The 20412-nt window shown below is 43.3% G+C and overlaps 1 protein-coding gene and 1 pseudogene across 3 annotated transcripts in view; both read left to right on the plus strand.

The window, feature by feature from the left end:
• The first annotated feature begins 478 nt into the window (after window positions 1-478).
• On the plus strand, window positions 479-597 carry LOC148518346 (5S ribosomal RNA; annotated as a pseudogene).
• Window positions 598-9434: 8837 nt separating this feature from the next.
• Window positions 9435-20412, plus strand: part of RRBP1 (ribosome binding protein 1) — a 93630-nt gene continuing 82652 nt past the window's right edge. For all 3 annotated transcript variants that reach the window (XM_088477353.1, XM_088477354.1, XM_088477352.1), the window contains exon 1: window positions 9435-9616. The gene's annotated coding sequence lies outside the window, so the exon portion shown is untranslated. The remainder of the gene's footprint in view (window positions 9617-20412) is intronic.

Consider the following 20412-nt stretch of genomic DNA (forward strand, 5'->3'; position numbering starts at 1 on the left):
CTACGTCTGTCATTTACTTATTGGAATGTACTTGTGGACTTAAATACGTGGGTAAAACCAAGAGACCACTAAAACTAAGGATCCAGGAACATATCCGCAATATACGCAACAAAATAGAGGGACATGCTGTTTCAAAACATTTTTCCTTAGTTCATAACTTCAATCCAGAAGATATCACGTTCAAAGCTATTGAACATGTAACACTAGGAGAACGAGGAGGAGATCTTGGAAATTTACTTTCAAGGCGTGAGATGTATTGGCTATTCGAATTGGACACATTGGCACCGAAAGGTTTCAACGAAAGTTACGAAATTGCGCCTTTCTTGTGATGGCATCCTCCCACCTACTAAATATACCTCATTACCGATCCACTATGGGATATGGTGGATTGATGTGGAGGGCCTGATCAGTACCCTGGAGGGTGACTTCTTGGAGAAGTTCAGGTATGGTAGGCATATAGGATATAATCACCACCTTTGATTGCAGCCATACCACTGGGTATATGCCCAATTCCGCTCGAACTTGGAAGCAAAGCTCCTGTGGGTCTGGTTAGTACTAGGATGGGTGACCTCCTGGGAATACCAGGTGCTGCAAAACTATGGTTGGGTGATAATCCTTAAATGGCAATGTGAATGATGGAGCCTGAAAGAATACACGGGAAAACATACGTAACAACATATAAACTTGAAAGAACTTTAGGAAACGTTTAATATGGAGTCTGTGAAATTATGAATACATCTGGAGTACTATGAAGAAATGTCGAATATCTGCCAAAAGAACTAGTATCTGAAAAGATCATTGGAGTTAGACTTATAACTAAATATGGACTTTGCTATACAAACATAACTAAAACTAGAAGCCTTTGGGAAATCCCTTCTGATTTAGATTTTTTGATTTTTTTCCCCCTAAAAAACCCCCCTTTTTTAAGTAAATTTAAAAAAATGGATTGTGAACTATGTTGCTCTATAATTGGGCTAAAACAACTAACCATTATACTAGAATATGGTTTTGAATTATAAATTGATTAATATGCGGTCCTTAATATTTCCCTATAATTACATTATGGAATCTAATGAACGTTTTTTCTTTAAGTCACAGATTGCGGCAAAATGTCTATGTTAATATGCCTAAGTGTGGGCAGAAGTGGAGTCCGATATGAACAACACAGTGCTTCATGCCTGAAGTACCCAGGAAGCCGGATAACGCTATTCATGTTCCCATGGAAACGAACAACCTGGCTGCGGAGGTACAGTGACGCGAAGGGCGGAAGTAATTACACATCCATTGCATGGACTGGCAGGAGAAGGGCGGAAGTGACGGATGACATCGGGCCCACGTGACTAAGGAGGAACACAGCCGTGAGGGCGGATGTGATGTATCCAGCCTACCCCGGCCCCTGAAAAAGCCGCAATGCACAGGACGTGATGTAACTACTAAGGGCGGAAGTCCTAGGCAGCTAAGCGGATGTTGCCCTTTCATAACGGAATGTTTTTTATTATTAATGACCTTTTGACAGTTAGAAACGGAGGTCTGATATAATAGTTTAACCATATACCGTTGTGGTAATGTGCTCATACTATGTTAAATGGAGTTTGAGTAACAGAACAACATTGAATGAACAGGAAATGATGCGGCCTCCTAATCTCTGATGAACTTGTATGGGGGTATAAATAAGAACATGACCCAACACACTGGTATCCCCTTGATGAAGTCCCCAGGATGAAACGTATTGGGGGAGAGCTTGCCTTGCCTTTTGAACCTATGAATGTGTCAAACCTTATCCACCGTGTTCAGATAAGCTATTTATTTATTTAAGCTTTTAAAAAAGATTTTCTTTCTTTTTAAAGTGCTTAGTTTTTAGACCTTTTCCTTCTCTGATTTTACCCTTCCATCTAAAAAAGGGGTCTTTTTATGTGTATGCTGTACGTTTTTACTTTATTTTTTTTTCTCTTATCACTGTATATTATATATGTATTAAATTGTTGAATTATTTATTTATAAAGCACTGGCACTTTAATTTTTCAATCATAGGATTGGTTCTAATATATATATATGATTTATGCACTTTTTATAAACCAGTCGCTCTACAGTCAACTCATTGTGCTATATATATATATATATATATGTATATATATATATATATATATATATATGTATATATTTTGCAAAGATAATTTGCTAATGCCTGGTCTTTGAGATTATCTTGTTTTTTCAAATTCTGACTGAGGAACCATGAATCATTGAGGACACTATATATATTTTTTTGGAATAGAATTGGCGCAAAAGTCTATTTCCTTTTTGTGTGTAATATGGTATTGTCTACAAGTTGTGGTGTCTTGTTATAATTTATTTATTTATTAACAGTTGCTTATATAGCACAGCAAATTCCGTTGTGCTTTACAATTTGAATCAACATTAACATTATACTGGGTTGTAAAAGACATACATACATACATAAAAGACATGCATAAGAGTAAGAGGGCCCTGCTCACAATCTATAGGGAAATAGGTGTTGATACACAAGGATAGGTGCTACATATTTCAGATTGGTCCAATCACACTGGAAAGTTGGCCTAGGGTTAGGAGGATGTTAAATTGAAGAAAGAGAAGAAGTGATAGGTGTTTTCTATAAGAAGAGAGTTAGATAGGGAGCTATAATAGGTTAGGTGGGCAGTCCTGGAATCTGATAAGCTTGTCAGAAGAGGTGAGTTTTCAGAGAACGCTTGAATGTTTGGAAACTAGTGGAAAGTCTTATTGTGCATGGGAGGGCATTCCACAGGGGGTGGGCAGACAAAAAAAGTCCTGTAACCATGCATGGGAACAAGTAATGCGCGAGGATGAGAGACACAGATCTTGTGCAGAGCGGAGATGTCGGGTTGGAAGATATTTTAAGATAAGTGAAGATATGTTTGTTGGTGTGGTTTGGTTAATAGTGTAAGTATTTTAAATTGAATACGGTAGGAGACCGGCAGACAATGGAGGGACTGACGGAGTGGATCAGCAGACACTGAACGTTTGGTGAGCTAGATCAGCCTCGCAGCTGCATTCAAAATGGATTGTAGTGGGGAGAGCCTGTTTTTGGGAAGACCAATAAGGAGACTATTGCAATAGTCAATGCGGGAAATTATGAGTGCGTGCATTAGAGTTTTTGCAGTGTCTTGCGTAAGATATGGTCGAATTTTGGCTATGTTTTTTAGATGTATGTAACAGGATTTAGAGACTGATTGAATGTGGGTCACAAATGACAGTTCAGAGTCAAGGATGACACCTAGGCAGCGAGCTTGTGGGGTGGGGTTGATTGTCGAGTTGTCAACAGTAATAGAGATATCAGGTTGGCAACTACTATTGGCCGGTGGAAATAGAATTAATTCTGTTTTGGATAGATTAAGTTTGAGGTGGTGAGATGACATCCAAGATGAAATGGCAGGGAGACATTCAGTAACACGGACCAGCACAGATGGTGACAAATCTGGGGAGGATAGGTAAATTTGAGTATTGTCCGCGTACAGATGATACTGAAAACCAAAAGAGCTGATTAGTTTGCCAAGAGAGGTGGTATATATTGAGAAAAGCAGAGGACCTAATACTGAACCTTGTGGTATTCCAACTGATAGAGGTAGTGAAGTGGAGGTAGAATCAGAAAAGCGAACAGTGAAAGAGCGATTTGATAGGTAGGATGAGAACCAAGAGAGGGCTGTTTTGAAGACCTAGGGATTGTAGTGTTTGTATGAGAAGAGAGTGGTCAACAGTGTCAAAGGCAGCAGAGAGATCTAGAAGAATTAGAAGTGAATAATGGCCTTTAGCCCTGGCAGTGACCAGACCATTTACTACCTTAGTCAGTGCTGTCTCAGTGGAGTGTTGGGAACGAAAGCCTTACTGAAGTGGATCCAGTAAGTTGTGGGTGTTAACAAAGTGTGTGAGGCGAGTCTAGGCAAGTCTCTCCAGTAGCTTGGAGGGGCAAGGTAGCTGGGAGATAGGATGGTAATTTGATAGAGAGGGTCATAGGGCAAATCCCTGGTGGGCTCCACTGCCTGAGGGCCCACCCCCCTACTCTAGGTGTCAGGTTCCAGACCTCAAATCATACATTGTTACTCAATTATATGGTCAGTTACCTGGTGGAGTAGAACCACTGATCAACACAGGTGCTTGGCTCCTTTCTATAGAAACTACAACCAGATTTGCCTATTGGTTAGTCAAGCATCTCTGGGTCTGACCACACCCCTTAAGCATGGGCCCCTACCACTGCATTCCCCCGGTGGGCATTTTATGCCCCAGTCCGACACTGACTGTGTATGTAAAAGATTGGGACAGTATATTCTTACTCCACCTCCTTTACTATTACCAGGCCTGGAGGTGTGTGAAGTGTAGACCACCATGTGAGAGCGCTGAAGGGGAGGAAATGTCTGTTTGTGTGAGCCAAGTTTCTGTTAATGCCAGAAGATTGAGGTTATTTGAAATAAAGAGGTCATGGGTGGATGTTAGTTTGTTGCAGACAGAGCGTGAATTCCATAAGGTATATTTCAGTGTTTTGGAGGTGGATGGGAGGCATATGATGTGTCTGAGGTTTGCTGGATTTATAAGGTTGTGATCTGCTGCCATTCCTAGCGCCCAAGATAGGATTCGTTCACTTTGTCATTTCTCACTTTATTTATTTTGTTTTATATATGATGTGTAATGCATTATTGATCTGATGAATAAAATAAATATTAACAAAAAAAGAAAAATTCCTGTGTCTGAAAGATGGTTGTTATTTAAGTGAGTATTCACTTGGTATTGAACTTTGATTTTGTTGTTATTGGGTCATGTAGTCTCAGTGGAAAAAGAAACCAGTAGCACGGTGACACAGTGGTTAACTTGCTACCGCACAGCACTGAGATCTTGGGTTCAATTCCCACCAAGACCCTTTCTGTGTGGAGTTTGGGGGTCATTCAGACCCGCTCGTGAGCGGCAGTACGCTCGCAAGCGGGTCGATGTCCCCCACTGCGCAGGGAGCTCCGTCGTGCGCATGCGCGAGACCCGGAGAACGACGGGCTCTCCATCGCTCCGGGTCTCGCACCAAAGGGGGCGTGCTGTCGATGTTGATTGACAGCACGCCCCCTTTGGTGGGCGTGCCGGGGGCGTGCCTGCCAGACGAAGGCGTTCCCATGGGAACGCCTACCGTCTCAAGCCGGCCCCACTGACATCACTAGTGATGTCAGTGGGAGTGATTTTGGCTCTGATAGAGCCAAAATCACTCCAGGGCTTGCGGCAGCGAGACCCTACCGCAGGTTCTCCGTCGCAAGCCCGATGGTCGCGATGGTCAAGACCATCGCGACCATCATCATGGACGCTCGCTATAGCTGTGGGTGGTAACCCACAGCTATGCGAGCGTCCATGAGGACGCTCCAAAAAAAGGTAGGAGGGCCCTGATTCAGAGCGAGCGCTCTGGTCAGAGCGTTCAGCTCTGAATCAGGCCCTTTGTTTGCTCTCCGAATGCTTACGTGGCTTTCCTTTGGGTATTCTGGTTTGCTCCCATAATCCAAAAACATACTGGTAGGTTAATTAGTTTGTAGCAAAATATGAACCCACATGTTGGTGTAATGTGGACTGTAAGCTACATTGGGGAAGGGACTGATGTGTATGACTAAATATTATCTGTAAAGCGCTGGGGAATATTAGCAGGCGAAAAAAAGTGCAGAACTGGGGTTTAGGGGTGTAGGGTAAAAAAAAATAGCCTGCAGTCTTTATTAAGTCCCCTTAGGATAAACTGTGTAAAAAAATATTATAAATATCCTCAGGACCCCCCAAAAATGGTGTTAAAACTTTGAGGTGAAAAAAAAAAAGGGGAACAGTGTTTAAAAAAATAGGTTCAGGGGTGTTCTGCAAGTATGCGGAAGGTGTTTTCTAGAATAGGCTATTAGCGGCAGGTGCATTTTTAAAGAATTTAAAAAAAATTAGTTTAGGGACTTAAAAATATGCTAGTACCCATTTTCATATTCCCCAAATTTGATGGGACCACTTAAAAAAACGAAAAAAAAAAACCTAAGTGCTCTTCTGCATCACTTCTTCAATGTCGGGAAAAAAACACCTGCCGCGGCTATTTAAAACCCGACTTTCTTCTGCAGACAAAAACGGGGGTACCCATAGTGATCCCCCAGGTCTGGACATCTTTAGGGGGGTCCTACAATTATTTCTCGAAAATTCCCGTATTTTTTCGTTGGTCAAAGTTTCGCCGGTTCTCAATTTCGCCTATTTTGGAATTGAATACGGGGAATAGCGGGCACGCGCGTGATACCTTTCCGCCTGGAATACAGGCGAAGGAGGCGAAAAGTCTGGACTTTTCGCCTCAAATTAAATACGGGCCTAAGGGGGCCATTCAATTCAGCACAATATAGAATAGCCCCTTGAAGGAGTTCCCGGAGCTATTCAATTGACTGTGCTGTTAAATTCGACTATAGAGGATTTATTCTCACACTCTCATGAGGTGCGAGAAGAAATCGGACTTAATTGCCAGCCGTACTGCTGTTTTCCATTTAAGGCCCTGATTCAGAGCCGCTCGCTGCCGCTGCTCGCACGCTGGGATTGTGGGCGTTTTAATTTTTTTTTTTAATCTCCGGCTGCTCGCAAAGCTGTGGGAGACCACCCCCAGCTTGTGCGAGCGGCCAAGAGACCGTTGCGATAATCGCGACCATCGACCTTGCAACGAGACCCTACAGTAGGGACTAGGCTGCCGCAAGGCCGAGTGGACTAGAGCAGGAAGTCTACTACTGACATCAGTAGTGATGTCAGTAAGGTATTCGGTATGATTTGTTCAAATCCCGGCAGCGGCAGCCCGACAGAGGAGGAAATCCCGATCATCCTAAAGGTAAGTATAAACTAACCTAATTCTACCCCCTATGAAATGAATCAAGGTCTCTTCCCTGGTCCTTCCCCATGAGGCCATGGCCCTTTTTCAGGTACTCTATCTTATGTTCCTATTTAAAAAATGGGAGGGAGGGGGAGGGGGGGCGCCAATGGTCTCTGGCACAGGGTACCAAAAAATCTAGTTACGGCTCTGATGAGAGGCCTGAGCCATTGCACCAGCAGGCAGTGGCACTACCAGTCAGGTTTGTGTCAGATTATCAGAAAGGAATGGGGGTCTGTCTGAGGTGAGTGGTCTTCACAACTTAGTTTCTGTAAGTATTTCTTGTTGATCCCATTAGGGAGCTAAGGAGTTGCTGCCTGTTAATACATTCAACACAACATGACAGCACACAGGGCCTGATTCTGTGTCACACGCAATCCAAATCACAATGCCAATGTTCACGTTGTTGAGCGATTATCTGCCGCATGTGCGAAAAGCTCTGAAAACCCTTACAACACATGCGTTATACAGAGTGCATGAAAAAAGGTGTCCCGTTACGAAGACAGACGGTAACAGAGAGGGGGCGGAAAAGTGGTGGGGGTTCATGGGCGGTCCTTTCAGTGAGCGTATTACGGGAGTGCTGCGGGTATGTCAATGCAAGCGGCTGAGTTCAGAGACGAACGGCCGCAGGCATAGGTGGCAGTGGTCAGACAGAGAAACTGCACCTGCCACAGGGCTGGTGCAAGTTTCTATAGTGCGACCAATGGTGGCGTATAAGGACACAAATCGGTATTACAGCGTGCATGGGCATTAAAAGTAGGTGTCTCGGTACTTGTACATTCGGCCACACTAATGTCCACAAGGGAAGGAGTTTGCTTCTGCATTTGCATACACACACAGACAGACGACTGCCAATTAATGCTGCTGCATTCGCTTTGTGTGCAACTCAGCATCAGGCCCACGATCCGTAAAGTTGGTGTTTCTGGGCGGTAACTGGGTGGCAATAATGTAAACGCATGGAAGTGTTCCATCTCATAGAAGTGTCATGGGAGTGTTGTTAGCGTGTATGCCGGCTTCCTTGCTCGATCATAGCGTGCAGTTGGAAATTGGACACCTGCTTCAGATGGGTCTTTTGCAGGGAATCAGTATGAATGACCGCTGGCTGTAAGGCCGGCGGTTCAAATCTCGACACCGGCAGACCGGCAGCAGTGGAAATCCCGACAGGAGATTTAGGTGAGTATTACTAACCCTCCCCCTCCCTTAGGGGTGCCTAACCCTAACCCCCCATACCCGCACACTAAACCTAAGTCTCCCGGAGGGGGGTGACTAACCCTAATCTCCCCCCGGGGGTGCCTAATCTTAACCCCCCTTCCCCTAGCCTAACCCTCCCGGGGGGGGTGCCTAACCCTAAGTCCCCCCCGGAAGCCCCTAACCTAACCCTTTCCCACCGCGGCTGTTCGCGCTTGCCGCCTGGCTTCGATTGGTATGCCGGGCGTCGGGCTCCCGGCGTAGGTATAATGACAGGCGTTGGGATTTTGACGCCTGTCATTAGTACCTTGCCGGGATTTGACAGTTGGGAAGCCAGCAGTCGGCATTTCGACCATCGGCTCCTTGACTGCATCCCTTTTGCAGACGTGGCCTGATTCAGAGATGGATGTAGGGATATTTACGCAGTTGACTGATTATCGGTAAACTGTGCATGTGTCTCGGTCACACTGCACATGCGTCAAGTTGAGTAATAAAATTTGCCCTGGTGTTTCAGTACGGGATGTAGTCAGCATCCCGATGATTGGGATGACGGCAGTTAGAATACCGGCGACGGAATCCAGACCCTCCAACATGACCCATTCCATTAGGTACAAAATGCTCTGCTTCTGGACTTCCCTCTTAATGTGTGATTGCAGTCACCTGTGGTGAAACACCTGTCTGATCTGTTCAACACAGGTGACTGCAATCATACATTAGGTGGGAAGTCCAGGAGCAGAGCATTTTGTACCTAATGGAACGGGTCATGTTGGAGGGTAGGCGAATCCTGGTGCGGGGAGGGACGCTGTGAGGGCGGCATAGCAGCGCGCTGCCTAAAATGGGGTGTGCCCTCGCAGGGAGGGTGCCTGCACTGAACGACATTTCGTTCAGTGTGGGCATATTATCCACTGCACAGTATAAGGAGCAATTGAACGATAACGATGTCGTTATCGTTCAATTGTTCTTTCATCGTGTAGTGCAGTGATTTTCAACTCGAGGCACACTACACAAGATTTTAAAATTGCCAATGCACACTACCCGGCTATGCGGTGTGCGTGAATAATGAAAAAACATACACCTTGGCTCCCACATAAAAATTATATATGAGGGTGTTTATTCAACCATATAAAAACACATGCATGTGAATACAACAGTTGTTAAAATCTGTTTATAAGGCAGGAGCCGCAGGACACATGCAGGACAGATCAGAAAAAACGCCTGAGAGCAGAGCGGCGAGGGTTTGAAGTCGAAGTCGAACAGATTGTAAAAAAAAAATGACCGCACTGAACTCCTATTTGGTATTTGCTGACATGCGCAATAAAGTTTGATTGAAAAAAAAAGCGAGTGAAAAGAAAAGTGCCACGACTCCAGAGAGTCAGCAGCAGCAGCAGAAGCAGAGGCTGAGCCGGCTCAGTGAGCAAGTCTGTGCCAGGAGGGTTCAGTCAGTGCCTGCAGCAGCGCAGCTCCCACCACAGTCTCTGAGCATCTCCAGCAGCGCAGTGTCACTGCTCTGTTCTGCTGTGCTCTGCTCTCATCTTCTCTGTGCAGGTAAGTGTGCAGCAGACGTGCAATATATACTGTAGAGAAGCAGCATTGCACAGCCTGGGCACAGAGCACAGCTGGGCACCTTTCCTTGGGATGTCCTGCACATGCATTATAGACACTATTAATGTAGCTCTGCTTACTGATCATCTACGTTATACTTTATGTAACTTTGACATCCATATTATATATTAGTGAAGACTTGCTTCAGCTTATTTATGGCTATCTTGCTGTTTTGCAGCTATAAGATGGTCTTGCATGTTCCATATGTAGCATTTGGCTAAGAAGGCATGCTGGAACTTGTTGTACCTTAATATCTGGACAGCCAGATGTTCCGTTCTCTGCTTCTATATTACCAATTGTCAGCTATATCATTACAATGACCTCTTTGTTTCAACCCAGTCTTTTCTTTCCTTGACTGTTTTATTCGCTCAACGGAATATGTCGGGGCTATATAAGTAAATGTTAAAAAAAAATAATAATAAGTAAATGTTAGTACATGAACGATAAAGGCTTGCAGTGGTGGGCAATCAGTGGCCCTCCAGCTGTTATTGAACTACAAATCCCAGCATGCCTTGCAACAGTTTTAGCATGGTCAGATAGCAAAACTGTGGCAGGGCGTGCTGGGATGTGTAGTTCTACAACAGCGAGGAGGGGGGCACTTATTGCCCACCCCTAGCTTACAGGATAGAACATACTTCTTAGTGAGTGACTGTATGAGATTTTGTAATACTGACTTAATTTTTTTGAAAGCAACATAGTTCTGCGAACTTGTATGGACTTTGCATGTGCTAGCCAGGGAGGGGGTGGTATCTTTTTATTCTACGTGTCAGTTTAGTGAGATCCAAAATTTGCAGTGTCTCCTTAATCACTGCTAAATGTTCATTGTGTCTGTTCTGTATTGTCCTGGCTACAGCTACTGTATTATAGTGATGTGATCATTACTAAGTATTATATGTTGTCCCCAATTGTAAATTTCAACATGTTAGCACTATATACATATATGTGTGTGTGTGTGTGTGTGTGTGTGTGTGTGTGTGTGTGTGTGTGTGTATATATATATATATATATATATATATATATATATATGTGTGTGTATATATATATATATATATATATATATATAAATAATATTATGTGCAGCAAATTGGGAATGTGAAACAGATGTTCCTGCAGTGATGGGGTACACTACAGCTTCATTCTGGAATGGCCTTTGTAAAAAGAGAGAAAAGATTATGTGGGATTCCTGACTGCAGGGAACACCCAATACTCCAAATGGGGATTTATTGTTGCTTCAGACTTTCATTGGTCATGGAAAGTTTGAGAAAGAGATGACATTTCTGGCGTGGGGAGCTCCAGGCTCTGACCTGCCTCTGGAAGAGGCTTACGTGTCCACATCTGATCTGAGGGACACGTCTGCTTAACCCATCTAGCGGTCTGGAAAGATCATGATAGTCTGTATCGCACAGAGCAGACAGAGCCCTAGGGGATGGACCTTATTAGCATACGGGACGGGGTTTATCTGTGCTGCTTTTTTCTCTGTCTGGTCTACATTGCTGCAGTGATTTTCATCGGCTTTGATGTACTGGGAGGAAGAAATCGCAGGTTTTCTGGGACGCTGACTGGTGTTATGTGGCTTTCCTGTCACAGATCACCAGGGGGCTGCCTTGGATTGCCAATGTACTGTTCTACAATAATCATCTCAGTTGTCTCCTTTAACTAGCTGGTGTCTAGCATACAGTATGTTGTTGTTTGGCATTGCTTGATAATATATTTAGCATGCTGCAAAAATGCAATATATTGGTTATAATTCACCAGTTTATAGGACACCATATACAATTACATAAGTATCTTTAACTATTGGAATTATGTTTCTTAAACTATAACCAAGGCACAGCTGGTTGGGTCAGGGCCAGCGCAAATATGTGAGCCTAGGCAGTTGCCTGGGGCACCAGTCATGGGCATAACTACCATAGGTGCAAGGGGCCCAGTGCTGGGGAGGGGACATCTTCCTTGTCGAGTTACATGTGTTTTTTATATATATATATATATATATATATATATATTTCACCATTGGTTGGTACATAGGGGCCCTTACAAACTTTTGTCGTGGGGCCTTCTAATACCTAATGACGTCACTGGCGCCAGTGGTTAGTAGGTGCCTGGAATACTGTTGTAATGCTGACATAAAGGAGTTCTTACATGTGAAGCTGCTGCTCCTCCATGCCCGTGTTACACTGGAATGATGTTAAAGCCATGAACCAACCCCTCCCAGTCTGAGGAGCCAAGGATGCTACCCCATGCCAAAGTAACAAGCAGTAAGATGGAGGCAGGGCACCATTTCCAAGTGTGGAAGGGGTGCCACTTCCAAGTTTGTGTGTTTGCTGGGGGTGCATGTTCCCAGGCCTTGCGCCAGTCCCGCTTGGAGTGCCAAACTCTGCCCATATGAGACCATTCACAGCACCAGCCAATGACATTAGGCAGCAGATATTCAAACAATTAATCTATTATCAGGAAGCTCTTTTGGGGCAATTCAATTAACAGCAATGGCTGCGAGTTTGTGTTCTGACCGTTTCTCCAGCTGCTTGCAGCCACTAACATCGCACATTTCACCATGCAATGATTAGATGTGCGCAGGAAAATGTGCATTGTCGGGTACATGTGCAGCCGCACAACGTTACTGATTGCTAGCTTTTACCTTTTTACAGAGAGTTCAGAAAACAAGGAACAAAACTGCAAATAGTTGTTGTTACTCCTTTTTTATATCATACAAACATGTTAACAGTCTCCTCCTTTATATTCTAATGCAGTGGTTCCCAAACTGTGAGCCGTGGGGTGCCTCAGGACACTTGCAGGGGTGCCTCAGGTTGATTGTCCAGCACCAAATCAAATTATTTATTGTAAATGTAATGTAAATATGTGGACAAAAGAAGCACAAAACTGTCCAAAACCACATACTTGAACCTTAAGATGACAGGTAAGTACAATTTACTTCACTTTACGACTTCACTACATTATTTCTAAATTTTTCAATATCAAACTTTTGGCTTAGGGGTGCTGTGAAAACAATGCTGATACTCTAGTGCGCCATAATTCAAAAAAGTTTGGGAACCACTAATGTATTAAACCTTCTAAAGAGAGAAGTGGGCAAGTGGAGAAGTTTTCCATAGCATCCAATCAACTCTGAGGTCACATTTATCAAGTACATTCTATAAAATGATAGGTAGAAGCTAATTGGTTGTTATGGGCAACTTCTCCACTTCTCCAATCTTTACAAGGATTGATACTTCTGCACAATAGTCACTCTGAGGAGTCCTGAAGAACAATTTAATATGGAGGTGCATGTCAGATTCATAGGGGCATATGCAATTGGTTGCGTGAATTGCAAATATCCTGCAAGGTTTTTCCTGTAGGGACTTGCTCTGGGACCCCGGCGGCACCCCCATTAGGACTAATTAAGCAATTGGAAGTTTCCAATTAGCTTAATTAGTCCTTACTCAATTACCTTCTGCAGTGCTGTCTTCTGCATCTTCCTCTGTATCCCGAGTCAGAAGCCGAATCCTCTGCTGCAGGGTGAGTATGTCAGTGTGTGTGTCTGAGTGTTTGTAAGTGTGTGTATGTATATAAGTGTTGTGTGTGTGTGGCCCCCGGTGTATCCCCCCCAAGTGTCTGTGTGCTCCCCCCCGGAATGGGCGCTGGGAGAACTAAATCTCCCAGCAGCCCCCTCTCCAGTAAGAAGATAGAGGGGAGGCCACCGGGTGCCGCGGAGAACACAGGGCAGGTAAGTGCTCTTTTTTTTATTTTTTACACGGCGCAGGGTTTTCAGAGCTGAAAACCCGGCTACCACTTTCTTTTAAAATGGATACCGCTGGTATCGGGAGCGTGCATACCCGCAGTATTCCAAAATTGGGAGCGAGGGGCGCAAGGTTTTTTCCTCGCTAAACCTCGCGCTCAATTGAATATGCTCTATAGTCTTGGAATGCTTTTTCAGGCATTGTGCTCCAAATTTAAACTTTACCCTTTAAAAACAAAACTTCCTAGCATTCTGCCGAATAGATCCCACACCTACAGTGAGGCCAGTTTCACATTTGCCGGTTTTGGCCGGGTTTTTACAGGCACTGTGGGGGTCATTCAGTCCCGGTCGTTAGCGCCGATGCGCTCGGACCGGGTCAATGGCCTCCCACAGAGCGTGCGCACAACGGCGCTGTCGTGCGAATGCGTGAGACCCGCCACGACCGACAGCGCTGGTCATAGCGGGTCTCGATCCAACGGGGGCGAGCTGTCGATGTTGATTGGGGGTGGATGAGGGGGTGGAGAGCTTCCGGCTCTGACAGAGCCAGAAGCTCTCCGGGGCTTACGACAAGGGAGACCCTACCCTAGGGTCTCGTTGTAAGCCCCGATGGTCGCGATGGTCTCTGACCATCACAGAGGCGGGCGGTCAGGATGCAAGTGGCCGCCCAGTTTCTGAGCGACCGCTTGCATCCAGTGTGCCTTTCACAAGCAGCCACTTTGAGCCGCTTTTTATGGTTTTTTTTTTTTGCCAACCAATTGGGCATACGCAAGCCCGGCCAGCAGAAGCCAGGGTGTGTGAAAGGAAACATTGTTTCCTTCACACTACTGGCATGAAGGGACGGCACGGCCATGGCACTGCACCGTCCTGCACAGTAGATATTTCCATCTGTTGGACGGCGACCGTGCCGTAGCCGTGCCGTCTGAATGGACCCGCCGATTCCCTACATTTACTAGATTTGACACCCGGCTAAAAACAGGGCGGCTGTTTGCCGCCGGCCAATACCGGCAAATGTGAAATAACCCTAAAGGGCCAATTCAATTAGGTGCAACCAAGTTCTGATGCAACTGGACTTGTGGATTTCTGTTCGTGCCATCACAGGGCTGAGTACAAAAAACGAGTCTGGGGCGAGATTGGGCCATGAGGGGGGTGAATTCAGTTGCCGTTGCTGACGTCTCTACGCCGTTTCAATGGCAACTCATCCCACTCGCTCCTAATTTAATTGACCCCTAAGAATGTAGGTGGTTTGTATATGCTATTAAATCAAAGTATGAAAAATACTGGTGCACTTTACATTATTATATCACTGCAAAAATATATATATATATTTTCTAAATATCTTATTTGTATGTCAGAACCAAATTTAAATTAAACAAATGGGAAAACTTACATATGTGTTTAAAGTACAAAGATCCTTATCTGAACTCATTATATTTAAGATTGTATTCGGGATTGTAGGTGGGAGCAGTAGAATGTACTTAGATATAATAGCTTAAAGCAACCCACACCCTTTATTTTCTGTCAAATTGGGACCTGTGTTGTGTTAAACCTGATCTACGAGAGCAGATCTGCACAATCTGGCCCTTTACACATGTGACCGATGGAGACAAAAGGGCCTTAGGGGGGTATTTATCAAAGCTGCATGAGAGATACAATTGTAAAAAAATAAATTACCAATCAATCAGCTCCTACCTATAATTTTTCTTAAACACAGACTACAAAATGTAAATTGGAAGCTGATTGGTTAGTACTTTATCTCTCACAATTTTATCTTTCTCCCTGCTTTGATAAATACCCCCCTTAATCAGTCACTGATAATGTCAGGCAGCTCTGTTGGTTAACAGGAGGAAGTACAATATAACATTTCATAGACTGTTCCCAGTGTGTTTATGTATATATTGCAATGGTGCATGATACTTAATGGATTGAAATGGCACTTAAATATCTTTAGAAATTGGATACAGTTTTACAGTAGAGAACTGTTGTGAAACATAGTTTGAGATTGTGACGCAGAAGTCTGCATTTAATTGGTAAATTGGTATCAGCCTTGTGAAATGTTATAATTTGTATGCAAAGAGTTTTACTATGAAGTTGCCTAAAGTACTTAAGAGTTAGTTGACACATGGAAGTACAATCAGACATGTCATGATTAGATAATGGTGAAGGGCATTTTTGATGGGTTGTAGTTATTACAAAATCCCTTTTACTGTTCCTCTTCCATGAAAGGCCTGGTCATTTACATTTTCTGGAAAAGTAATATACTATGGGGTTACGTAATCCAGGAAGGTGGTAGTTACCAAAGTGTTTGACTGCCCCCAGTTTTAGAGATCTTACCTTCTGAGTCAAAATATATGCCTCTACTCATGTAAAGAAAAACATCTAAACGGTTATGGAAATGGTTCCAAATATTTCCAGTGGTTGCAATGACACTATACCCACGAGCATTTGCCTTTGGGAATATTTACAATGCAGTGCTAATTTTTGGAAGCTGTGTTACTGGTGTTTAAATGCTAGTTTTTCCACAGAGCAGACGGACAATAATATTACATATTACAAATGGCTCCCGGGTGAGTTGCATTATCATATGTAGCTAGATCAAAGGTACCCATACATTGCTGCAAAGTTCCCAAAAAGACCACCAATCCCGATCAATATCTTATCTGTATCTGCCAATAAGTGACTGGGATGTTTCAGAAATCTAACAGTACTGTCAGAAAACGTGATTGGGCGATTACTTCATCTGACAGGTTGTGTAGACAGCATTTGGTTTGGCCACACTATTTGTGCACCCTTTTTGTGTGTGTGTAAAATTGTGCCCACAAGCAAATGGTACACAATGGAAAATCACCCTAATGGAGCGTACACACGGTCAGATTTGTCAGACTTGTCAGATTTGTCAGATGAACGACTGAACGATTAAACGATTTGAATGATTTGGACGATTTGACCAAAGTTTTGAACGATTGAACGATTTTTGACTGCATTAAAATGAATGGAATCGTCCAAGTCTGACTGCAAACCCATCAGATGTCAGATATCGTTATCTGACAAACGGGAACGCGCATCGTTGATCGTCCATCGTTCAGGCATGTCAGATATGAACGATTTTCCATCAGATATGAACGACTGAACGATTTTTAAATCGTTATCGTCCATATCTGAAGAAAAAATCTGATCGTGTGTATGCACCATTACTGTTACAGTAAGTGTCCTTCATTGACAAAATAGCACTTTTTTGATGTGTGGTCGTTCTTGTGCTCTATTTGACCATCTAAGCCCATGCATGAATTGCAAGTACTGACAATAGAAGCCTGGATACACATTGTGACAATATGAAATAATTAGCACAAGTCACTGTGGAGCCAGTCACGGGTACAATGCAACAGGCAATTGTTCGTTTAATGAAAGCGTATACTGTATTATCCTATCAGGGCAACAAAGACATTTTGTCCATGCAGAAAGGTTATTGGTATTTGTACACTCATTTTTACTCAGGCAGCTTGTAAAATGTTTTTAGACATAAATCATTAATTCATTAAAGGGCATCTAAATCCAGAAATTGTAATGCTCATAGATTAAGGTGAATCACAGTGTTTAGTATAAGACTGACTTTACACTGCACGTACCACAACAATTAGATATCTCACTCCAATGATAAAATCATTAAATTATTGTGCCCCATAAATATATTTCATTGTTTGGGACTATTAAGTGTTAATTAGTGAAAAATACATGTTTAATATGTATACATAAATATATATTAGCACAAACTGACAAATGTTGCCAGCCCGAGCCTTTTCCTGGTACATTTTGGCTCACATTCCCAGCGATTTTGGGTTTTCAAACTCACATCACATCACATCACATCACATCACATCACATGCAATAGTAGTACCCTTACCTACAAGTCACTGTGGTTTGGAGGTCAAAATTGCTACAGTATGAATTGACCAAATTGATCTCTTACATTTCATATAGGCCAAATGTGAGCATTGCTAAATGTAACCTGTTAATGTCATTGCTCGTTGTAACATCACTGGCTAATGCAGACTTCTGCATGATTCCAGAGGGTTGGGCTTACTTCCCCTTCGCGCTAGGGACCTGGAAGTGACGTGAAGTGAGGGCGGAAGTGCAGTTCTGTGCCCATAAAGTCCACCTAGAGAAGAAACTTGTCCCCACGTGGGCTCGCTTCTCTCGCCACGCTTCGGGCACGGTGGCTCGCCATGCTTGGCACGAGATTATATTCCCCCTCTATGCCCACGTGGATGGAAGGGAATGACATTGGATAGTAGCTGATGACATCAGGGTCCTCTCCATGAGGTGAATCTAGACACCACCAATTACAGAGAGATGCAAATCAGAGAATCTCCCCCGAAACAGTTTTTTATATATAGCAGATGTCCGTGTATGGATATGACCAGCAACAGTATATGGAAATAAACTATAGAAATAGTATTTTCACTGTGTAAATGATTCTGCAGTTTGTTAATAAACGTGTCCCTTTATAAATACTGACCCTGATTCAGAGCCGGACGCTCTTTGTGACCGCTCGCTGTGAATCAGGGCGGCCATTTATTTTTTTTGCCCGGCCTCCAGGCCACTCGCTAAGCTGTGGGTGACCACCCACAGCTTTTGCGAGCAGCCAGGTGATGGTCGCGACCATCGGGCTTGCGACGAGACCCTTGTGGTAGGGTCTCGTCTGCAGCAAGCCCCAGTAAGCTTCCTGCTCTAATAGAGCAGGAAGCTCACTACTGACATCACAAGTTATTTCAGTAGGGCAGCCTACAAACGGCAGATTTCCTTCAGGAAGTTCTCCGTTTGTCCAACCACCCCCCCTCCCCACCTACAAAACGGGGCGAGTTGTCAATCAACATCGTCAGCCACCCCGTTTGTAGCGAGCCCCGGAGCAAGTAAATTTCTCACTCCCTAAAGGGCTTGCGCACGCCGTGCGCAGTGCCCCACCACCGACCCGCTTGCGAGCACACAGCGCTAGCGAGCGGTTCTGAATCAGGCCCACTGTGCAGAGATATTATGGAAATTGGATAAAAATGTATAAGCTCAAAAATGTACTGTATATTACAGGTTTGGTTGCTAAGGGCAGCTGAATATTTATTTTTAACGTATTAGCCAATACATTTTGGGGCTTTAAAAATACACAAGTATGTCTTGCAATTAAAAGTACTACTACAGTAGGCTATAAAAATTGGCATTTAGGGAAATACTGGTGTTATCAATAAACAGCAACCAGATACTTACATTTTTTTTAAACTGTACCGTATTTATATTTTAATGAATTTGATAAAGGACAAATACATGTTAACGCAAGTAAATGCAAATTAACTCTGTCGGGCACAAATTTTTGCTATTTAATTAGCCACACAAGTTAACCTGCGAGGTGGGATTTACAGGCGTTTTTTAACACATTTTTAAAAGTTACACACAAACATCTACTTACAGGCATTTATATGCACCTACAATTTATTTAGAGCATTATTTTGCTGAAAAACACTTGCTTTCTATTTTTTTCACTGTTAAAAAAAAAAAAAATGCAAAATAATCAGTAATTTGACACCTTTTAAGATCCCCAAACACTTTGCTTTTGGCACTAATAGACTTCAGCCTGTACTCCAAAAAAAAGTGCAAACGTTTATTGGATAACAGTATAGATTTCCCCCTTTTCCATGCACACTTAATGTGGGTATTACCAGCAGAGGAGTAGCGTGGAACCATGGCGCCTGGAGAAAGTGCATGTCGTTGCGCCCCCCCTCCCTGTACTCAACTTTGCCAGTGGGGTATGGCCAGCCTGCGGTGAACTGATGAGGTGCTGCTTCGTGGTGTGAATATCCAATAGTAAAGTGAGCTGCTGTATATAGCTTTAAATAGCAGAGGAGAGAGGATGGTCAATCCTCACAAACAAATAGAAATATAACAAGTAAAAAACAGCGCTCAGAATACAAACATGAACATGAAAAATGTATCACAATTTAATATCAAAAGCTAATCATATGCACAGATAAAAACACATGTAAATATGTAGATATAACTATATCAGCACAATGAGAAGAAAATAAAAATAAAAGGATAAAAAGTCACCCAGTCCACATCGACAGAAATAATGTACAGAATATAGCAATGTTGCTAGGAGCAAATATCCGAATTAAATTCCTTATTCATGGAAAAGCTAATGGTGCTTTATATAGAAATTCACTAGCAAGAGTCTATAGTTACCAGTTCCAGTGTCCAAATGATATTATGGGGTCCTTTAGCAACGCTGGTGAAGCCTTTGCAGTGGAAATAGTCCCCTAGGCACAGGTCCGGTCCGCTGGTATTAGACAGCTGTCTGTGGCACCAATGGAAAAGTATGGATATGCTCCTGCTGAATATTGTGTGGTGGAGGGTGAGTCAGCCAGGAGGAATACTGAAATGAAGAGAAAAATAGCAAACAGTGTCAGTATCACGCTGGGCATTGAGGTCCCATTGGGGGAATAGAATGCTTCAGTGATACACTATCTGACATTAAGGGGTAGCTCCTTTGGCACTGCTTTATTTATGTATAGCACCTAGGATCTGACTTTTATCTCCTTTTAATCTTTATTAGTCAATAGAGCAGAGTGTATTATATATTCTGATCATTTAACTTAAATTGACAGAATACATTTGCTACAGTGAGATTCCACAGGGTGCTCAGCTTATTACTGCAATTACTGCCCCAAGCAGCTTTCACTGGAGTAGGAACACCTATAGGAAGCTCCATTCTCAGCTATGCTCCTACTTCGCAAATATACATTTGCACCTATATTAATGTGAGTACTACTAATCATGTTCTGTCTACCACCATTATTTCAGGTCTTCTAATACAGTATTTTTTAAAAGACCTTTCAAATAACACTTTGTGGTCATGCCTGGGAACACCTTATTACTTTATATAGCAAAACAGTGACTTTTTTTTAAACTCATACCTGCCAATAAGAAAGGAGAGGAGAGAGGTGGTGACAGAAGCCAATAAGAAAGG

This window comes from Taudactylus pleione, unplaced genomic scaffold, assembly GCF_031769625.1.
Source record: "Taudactylus pleione unplaced genomic scaffold, aTauple2 ptg000201l, whole genome shotgun sequence".
NCBI lineage: Eukaryota > Metazoa > Chordata > Amphibia > Anura > Myobatrachidae > Taudactylus > Taudactylus pleione.